The sequence below is a fragment of the Branchiostoma belcheri genome, unplaced genomic scaffold, assembly GCF_001625305.1.
Source record: "Branchiostoma belcheri isolate BF01 breed outbred unplaced genomic scaffold, Haploidv18h27 scaffold422, whole genome shotgun sequence".
In the NCBI taxonomy this organism is placed as follows: Eukaryota; Metazoa; Chordata; class Leptocardii; order Amphioxiformes; family Branchiostomatidae; genus Branchiostoma; species Branchiostoma belcheri.
This window is the reverse complement of record NW_017804046.1, coordinates 5,342-14,519: the sequence shown is the minus strand read 5'-3', so window position 1 is coordinate 14,519 and position 9,178 is coordinate 5,342. Positions and strand designations below refer to the sequence as shown.

Here is a 9,178-nt window from a genome sequence, read left to right as displayed (position 1 = left end):
CCCCCTCGCGCTTATATTGTTCAACTCCAGTTCCGTCACCATGCTACCAGCATAAACAGTATTACCTTTCTCCTTCAGTTCAAAGTCGTGATATAAAATTGACCTGTCACGAGGCCTTTTTCTGTCAAATTCTCTATAATTAATTTGAAAAAAAAATGCGACCGGTTGTTAATTGTTGTTTTGGAAAGGGACATAACAGGCGAAGATCGAGTTCAATAATAGGCTTTCTAGCGGCTTTTTTGTTTCTTTTTATTCTTCTTCTCCTGCCAAATAAAGTAACGTTCCTGAAAACCATATTCAAGAACAAATCGGTTAAAGTAGAAATCTTTACAGTTTGATAAAAAGACGCACGGTGGCGTCGTATCAATGTCAGGGATAAGGTAGCAGAACACAGTTTTCGCCCTATGGGGATTTCTATAGTTAAGGACCCCAAGATGACTTACTTCGACGCGGTAAGAATTATTATTATTATAATAGCAGGGTGCACTTCACAAATACGAAAATCGAATATGTTTCAGAAGAAGGTACAAACTACAAAATATCTAGAAACCAAAAAATCCTGTCGGCGTATCTGCTCGTAACGTACACTTTGACATCACCCACGTGACCTGAACTTCAGCCGACTCACCCGGAAAGCCAGTTGCGCAATACGGCGCATTTATACACGAACTGCAAAACCTTCACAATTCAAATCATACAGTCTCAAACCCGATACATTCCTAGACTACACAGCGTCAATTTTACGTCTGGCTGACGCTCTTATCAGGCTTTCTACCCAGCCTTCAAGAATATTCGCTGCACTACTTTCTATACCCGCGTCACAGACCCGGGGGTCGCCCATTAATACTGTGTTCTGCTACCGGGCAAAGGTCAGTAATAGCGCAGGCGCAGAGGGCCCAGTTTTAGTATATAGAGATGGCAATGTAATGTAGAGTGTAAAGAAGCCTTTTTCTAGGGAAATGTTGTTGTTTTGGACTTGGATGTTATAGGTAAGGGTCGTAGTATTTTCATTTTGGTGAAAAAAACAGACTTGCAGCCATGCATGTGTTGTCTGGCTGGCTGAAGAAGATATAGGTTTACATGCGGTCATCAGCTGTCCAGAGAGGTCAGGGGTCACTTTTCAATGTTCGGCTAGAATTCTCACATGGTTTAGGTGCGTAGGAATTTTTTTTCATTTTTTGGGAATGGAGACTTGAGAGGTTGGCCTACCCTGCCAATGTATGTTCTTCAAGGTCTAAAACTCAGGTATATGAATTTTGACCACGTTGTTTTGACATCATTCCCATATATTAACATAGGAAAGCCCTATTACTGTGCTGTGCCCTACCATAAACGACCTGCTTGCTGGTGCCCCCCTCCCCCCGCGTACCTCGGCCTCCTGCAGACGTGGTCCCACCAGACGCAGTGAAGCTCGTTCAACATCATCATCATCATGGATTCATTTTCTAAGACTTTAATGATGTAACCTGTATCTCGTGAAATGCTTTTGTTGTAGTTAGGCCACACCGAGTTAATTTTATGGATGACATCAGCGCGCATTAATTTTCGCCTGTTCTCAAAAAAAAAAAAAGATCAAGTCCACCGAGGCTCTGGAGTGGATCTAGGCCTGACTACATAGTACGATAGAACTTACTACATAGTACGTACAGTACCGATTCATAAATTCCGCATAAAGGCAACATTTGCCGGCTTTTCGTATACGCCGTTATGTACTGCCAAAAATTCACAATACCATCTTTGTATTCCTGTGGTTTAGTAGCATTTTTATTTTGGCAGGATTCTTTTTAGTCTCCCGCGCGCACTAGTCTTTAAAGGATGTCATCCATAAAATTAAGTCGGCGTGGCCGAACGGAAAGAAAAACACAAAAAGTGAACATAATTTTTCATATCAAGTTGATGAATGTATTCAAGGCGTCCAGATAAACAACATATAAAGACAATTCAAAATCTACTACTGGTTACATTACGGACATTACCACTGAACGTTTCGGGTTTTAGAGCCGGCCCCAAATGCCCCCTCATCTTTGCATAGTTAACGCGGGGTCCCTATAATACTTAAATGTTTTATTCAGAGAAGATTATTAACTGAAAATTCTGTATATTTTTAATTGAGGCATATTTCTTCCAATATTTGATGAAATTTGATTCAAGTTACTTTAGGGCAGTTATAAAGAACACAATCCAAATCTAAAGGGGAAAATCCAATTTATTCCCCTTTTTTCGTCTTGAATTTTGAAATCTTAAGACAACAAAATTTTGAAGGTGAAGCTTTTCAAACTGCAATAACAAAAATTAAAGACATTACGAAGTTCAGAAAGACCATCATAGTGGCTTAGATTTCTGGGGTTAGCGAGGGAAATTCCCTCGTGTGGCCAGGTACAAGTTATATTTTCTGTTTTATCCAGCCACCATAGGAGGGAAATTCCCTCCTTTAACCGGGCACACGGTGGTAAAATCTGGGCTGCAAAGTTCCCACATGTCATAGAACCCGAACTGTGTTCGATCGTGTTCTATCTGGGGAATTCGAATCGAACCCGCGTTCTATTTCGGGGTCACCTGCGGTCATTTACTATAAACCGGCAAAACAAGCCTTTCTGCCTCCGTGCATTGCAACAGATAAAAAACAACACTTTTCTATAGATACAAACAGTTTCCTGGACAGTACATGTCCGCAATTATTTTTGGTGGACATGTAACATGTAGCGAAGCTACTGTCGTATCCGTGTGTGACCTTGAATACTGTAATGATTCTTTACGCCAGTATGAATAACATAATGCACACTTTCTGGCGATATGACATGTCTCCAAAACTCGTTCAAACCTGGAAACATGGACAGTCAAACATACCCCATTTACGGCTCAAAATGACTGTAACGGTTGTCCCGAAAATCGTGTTTTAGGGATTTTTGAAAAATGGCCTCAATTTTGAATTATGGGTAATTTAGTGAGAAAAATGTCAAAAAATGTCATTTTTTCACCAGTATGTCGACAAAAACTAGACTTAAAATCAGAAATTAAAAAATCCCTAAAACACGATTTTTTGTCTTATTCCTAGTCTGCGAAAAATATAAAAATCGGGGATCTGGGGTAATATACGTAGCCAGGTTTGAACGATGTTTGCCTAAAAACGTGATATGACGTGTGGTCGGAAACCCGAAAATAATCGTCTTTCTGAGCGAAATTTTAAAAAATCATTGATTTAACATAAAAAGCTAACATTTAAAGGATGTTAAGACGATAATTTCATTTTAATTTGACGAAATTTACCCCTAAATATTATTTGTGTATTTTCAAATATTTTACGGGTAGTCCAAAACAGGCCAAAATAGCGTCTTGTAATCCGATACCTTTTCGAACGCGCATAGCAATGGGAAAGAATGCCGTAGTGACAGACCGCCGTGGCACAACGGAGAGTTTCTGTTTTAGCCGACCAAGAGGGAACTTCCCTCGGCCAGGCCGAGACGAACGGTGTTCATGCACGAGGTCCGTCACTAGCGGCGTCCCTTGCCAAGTCACACACGAGGGAAGTTCCCTCGCATGGTGTTCATCCACGAAGTCCGGAGTCCGTCACTAGCGGTGTCCCTTGCCAAGTCACACACGAGGGAAGTTCCCTCGCATGATGTTCATGCACGAAGTCCGTCACTAGCGGCGTCCCTTGCCAAGTCACACACGAGGGAAGTTCCCTCGCATTGTCTTAATGCACGAAGTCCGTCACTAGCGGCGTCCCTTGACAAGTCACACACGAGGGAAGTTCCCTCGCATTGTCTTAATGCACGAAGTCCGTCACTAACGGTGTGCCTTGCCAAGTCGCACACGAGGGAAGTTCCCTCTCGACACGAACGGTGCTTATTGCGTGATGTCCGACTGAGGGAAGTTCCCGCTACCAGGCCGGCACGAACGGTGTTCTTGCGTTAAATCCGGCATCAGCGGTGTTCCTTGCCAAGTCACACACGAGGGAAGTTCCGTCGACCAGGCCGACACCAGCGGTGTTCCAGCGCGAAGTATGTGCAGGCCGACTAAGGCCGACACGCGCGTACTGTCAAGTCCGCCTAGAGGGAACTTCCCTCGCCGAGTCCGCCAGGAAGGGGACTTTGTCGCGATGTCTGCCACGAGGGAAGTTCAACACGAGAAGAATTCTGCTGCCAAGTTCAACACAAAGGGAAGTTTATGAAAAGTCTGCCACGTTGGGCCTTTTCCCCAGACCAGAGGAGCCATCTTTGGTGAAGGACAAGGTGAGCTATGTTATACCATTCAGTTATGTGACGCACACACTGAGCGTTTGACTGCTGTACAAATATTATATGTCATCATACCACAATAAAGTTACTGTTTTAACACTGAACACTGTACATTACTGAGGTCAAAGCCCCTAACAACGCCTTTAAAATGGATACAACGATTACCTTCAACTCTTACATGGCTATGGCAAGATACAGTATAAGATATAAAAACCAGGCATAGGTATTGCAACATGTCAATAAACTCCAGACAGATTATTTCAATTTGTCACATGTTTACAATGTTTATACAACAAAGCGTCATGACATGTTAGCTGTAATTTTTAAATCTGGTATAGGTAGAATAGGTATTTGAACATGTGTACTGAATAACACAATGCGAAGACTACTCAATACATCTGTGGTCAATATTAAATGTATGAAACTTCAACTTAACAATAGCGTGGTGCAGTTTAAATCTAGATACGACCTCGCCCTCGTCCACCTGCACGGGAACCGCATAAGCGACGTCCACGGCCTCTGTTCCCACTTTGCTTCCTCTTCTTACCCACTGTCGACCCCTGGACGAAAAACTAATGAAAATTGCATCATATGATTAGTAACAACTAAGAAGCATGACGTCCTTATATAATCAAATAAAATTTATAACATTTCCTCCAAAAATTCCTCTCCCTCTCCTTTTTTATCTGACACAGTCTACCTAATCTCCAAGCAGATCGTAGGGTCGGCAAAAGAAGAGTATCAAAATGGCCAGGCAGTATCCAATGAGCCAGCGAGGGTCCATGCGTGACCCAAGGTGGTGGGGGTAGCGAAAAAAAGGGGCCATATATAAAAACTAACGGTCATTCCCCCACAACCTCTGCTTGTAGAGAACAGTCTACCCACTATTAATTTTTTGGAGCGCAAAATCTTACCTCGGCACTAGGCTGATACACTGAACTAGCCTGGTCAGTACTTGGACTTGGACCCGGTTTACACACAGGCAAAATCCGAGCGTACGTTCGTTTCTGTCAATACATCGACAGGGAGGGCCAGAGAACTCCCGCTGCGCCCCACACTATCGTGACCTCAAATAACCTGCCGCTATGGACGTACTTGACCAGTTTTGTAGTTTAGTTGTAGCCTCCATATCTCACGCAATGTCATCGTATACTTCCTTTTTTCTAACAGTCTCCATTTTGCTTTTGATCCTGTCGTAACTCCATACTCCAATTCGCGCTGTTGTGCCCTTCCGACATGCCCAGCGAACAGCAAAAAGCTCACTAACTCTAAACAATTGAAACAAAGAATCAAAGGGAGAGCAAAACGAATGAAACACGGAGAATTGAACAAGTGAACACTGCGTGGCTGGTACAAACGCGGGAAAAGACTGGAATTTGCAACAAGAAAGGAGTTCATTCCTGTTTTACATGAGACTGGGAGGCACGGAGACTCCCGGGCCCGCTGGGCGAGCCGCTGATCGTACGCCTGCCCTAGAGGTAACGTACCGAAATTGTGTACGAAAATTGGGGCCGGTGTACACGGAGGGAAAACCTTTGCGTAAGCAATTTTCGGCGCAATTTGGTTGACATGAGATAGGGATGGACATCCACGGTAAGGGGAGTTACAGGCAGTCTGATCTTTGTCTTCTGGCTGAACTATGCGATGTTTCGTTCTCTGTGATAAACCATCCTTTGAATTAGCTGGGGTGTTACGCTTGAAGGGCGGTTAAACCGGCTATACAGATACAAAATTTGGCCGTTAAATTAGTCGACTAGGTTCGGCAGAAGACTAAATTTAGGCAATGCCCACCATTATATAGGCAACAGAGCGAATTAGAACATGACTGAATTACTCCCGGTCGGCCAAGGGAGGGATTCTTCCGCAGAAGTGAGAACACCCTGGAATGGTCTGGATTGAGGGAGCCTTACTCTCCAACCATGTTTGTTTGTTTTATTTAAAATATTGGGATCTCCATTAGTGGATGGTGATCTAAAGACTTCTGACACTGAGCTCATTTGTACACAGTCGTATACGCGAGGGGATGATTTATGCACTTTAACCGCCCTCCGGCGTATAACACACCAGCACGCGGCGCGACATTTGTAACAGATACTACCGGATGCCTGTGGGATCCATATTACATTTCTTTTCAACCATGCCGAATTATGTTGTTTTTCCATACATATTTGAAGAGGAACTAAGTAGAAGAATGAAATTGTAAACCACCTATTAAATCCCGAAGCACGGACTCTAACACAGTAACACTTTGTTACGCTTTCTGGTTCCCCTTTTTTTCTTTATGGCACTCGCTAAGTACAGCGCTCATTTAATAACAGATGAGATCAGATGATTGTCAGCTAATTAAAGTGTCAATTATCCGAGATTAGTCCCACCCCGGCCCGTGGCACATTTTATAGACCTTATAATTTTATAGACTATCTACCACCAGGCATCGGGAAGCGGCATAACATCTGCCTATTCATGGAGGTAGAAAGTCTACATATATTCAAGGACTATTTGGCCGATTTCTACCCTCGCCTCTAGCCGCTAGCTGAAGCCTGGCAGAGGCTAACGATTACCTCTACCAGACCATTCTACGGAGAGTAGAATTTGACCAGGAGAGTCAGACCACAGAAAACCACAGTTTAGCCATGGTAATTGGTAATCCGATAACTACACTCGTTGCCCAATTTTTTATAGCCGCAAAGGCCCATACCGCGGCAGTTATCGCATGTCACCAGTCACGACCCGCTTCCCAACTGAAACCATGTGGTGACCACTGGTCACCCCAGAGTAGGAGAGTACATAAAACACTGTTTTCTCCCTACAGCCAGCGTGCTGGTCAACTCAACTACAGCCTGAATTGTTTGTCATCTTCATGTACTTAATCTCCAAGCGGATTCGAAGGGGCAAGGGGACTTAATGTTGGCCGCATGTGTCCGTTGGCCGCCTGAAATATATACAACGTTTGCCCCACGGGACGAACATTGGATATACTCCAGGCGGCCAATGGATACATGCGGCCAACATAAAGTCCCCTTGCCCCTCCGAATCTGCTTGGAGATTACATGTACTATATACCTGTATACTGTTGTATTTGAGCTCTTGGGTGGTACCGTTCTATTTGCAGACACAGTTTGTATTAGAGCTCGAGTCGGGGCCGTCCACCATTCATCTCACCTTATTTTCATACAAATTACAATTATGACATACCTTAATCACCGTCGTCAGTCTTATGGGCGTTCAGAGGTCATGCTGGAATGAAGGTTTTACCGTAAAATTCCTCCCTTATGTAAGGTAAAATCCACGGTGATGTGTTTATCTATGTCTTAGCCAAGAACAGGCTGATTGCGAAACTCCGGATTCTCTATAAAGTCACTTCTGACTCACTCTAGCATGATCTTAAACACAGTCGATCATTTTGTCCGTGTGAGAACCGGGTCTAGCCCTGGCAGGGATAAGTGGTGTTTTGACAAGTGAATTTAATCCTTTAGCAGATCCTAGGGTGGCTAAAATTCCTACCAGCTTAGTTTACAGAGCGGGAAGAAAATCTGACAAAAAAAAGAAGAATTTAGATGTGATAAAACTGGGAAAAGACGCCCACATCAAGCCGGATCCTATTCTAGATAGCTGTAGCTGTAACTGCTCTCTCGATCCACCCGGTCTATGGCGTCCCACAGAGTCGCGCCCTCCCACTGGGGAAGGGACAGGGAAACTACGAACTTGGGGACAGTGGGGGGGTAGGAGGGGCGGTAGTGGTCTTGTATGGCCAAGGCTTGCCTAGCCTTGACCAAAATTCCGACCCCGCCCAAGCTCAGACGCAGAGTGTTGCATTGACTTTTAGCCATGTTAAAACATGGTTTTTAACATGGAGTGCTGCATAAACGAAACATAAAAACGCGCATCACAAAAATACGCACAAAATATGCATAGTTTTCAACACTCTGTCTTGTCGTCTTTCATAACATACTTCTCGTTCCCGAGAACCGCTCGACCGGAAAACGGTTTGGGATGTGACCATAGCATGAGGAAGCTACCCGCTGAGAGATATACGCATGGTTTCATCTGTCCTAGTTCTGAGTCCCTCTGCGGTTTTCATCAGCCCTTGTAGCCTGGATCTCCAAGCAGATCATACGGTGCTGGCCCAAGATAATGGATACTGCCATTGCCACGGTATGATCTGATTGGAGATTTAATATGGATGCTATTCCTTTTGTAACGGAACTCCCCAAGTGCAAGGGACCCCGAACCAGCCTGTAACTAGTGTAAGGCGTTACAAAACGGATGGCGACAAGGCCACTTTAATATCATGAAACGTCACTTTAATAATTCCGTGAGTCGCTTAAGCACTATGAAAGTGCAACCGTCCAAGTTAAGTGTCAGTCTGGGGTCGCAGGGGATAAGTAAGGTGAGCCAAAGTGTGATGAAGGGTGTATGGGAGATTTCAAGCAAAGAAAATAATCATAGCATGGGTCATCCAAAGCGTTTCAGGGCCTTTCAGTAGTTGGATAGAGAAGTGTCCATCTAAGCCTTTGGTGGCATAGTCACACATCGTTTCTGTATCTGAATCTGTATAGCCGGTATAACCGCCTTTCGGCAGAACACACCAGCTTGACACGGCCCGGGGAGGGGCCCAGTAAAGCCACGGACAACAGAATGGCATTACACAACTCTCCAGACAGAGTGACTTCCCCATCAACTTCTGCTTGAAGAGTAGCATTACACATATGCCAAACTCTCTATTGGTGGACGTCCCACTCCCAACTACTAAGTACCTAATACCAGTCCAGAAGAGAACAAGAAATAGTCATGCCTTGATGTATCAGAGTTATGTATCAACCAAGGATTGAGTGTTCAAAAATTCATTCTTTCCTAGAACTATTGCAGAGTGGAACTCGATGTCACCAAGTATACAGTAGGGGCATTATCATTAGATAGCTTTAAACAATTAGTCTTGA

At 44.0% G+C, this 9,178-nt stretch overlaps 1 long non-coding RNA gene across 1 annotated transcript in view; it reads right to left on the bottom strand.

Annotated features, from left to right (window-relative positions):
- Positions 1 to 4,278: 4,278 nt before the first annotated feature.
- LOC109478186 overlaps positions 4,279 to 9,178 on the bottom strand; it is a 9,117-nt gene continuing 4,217 nt past the window's right edge. Inside the window, exon 3 of the long non-coding RNA XR_002140716.1 lies at positions 4,279 to 4,810. This is a non-coding gene — a long non-coding RNA (uncharacterized LOC109478186). The remainder of the gene's footprint in view (positions 4,811 to 9,178) is intronic.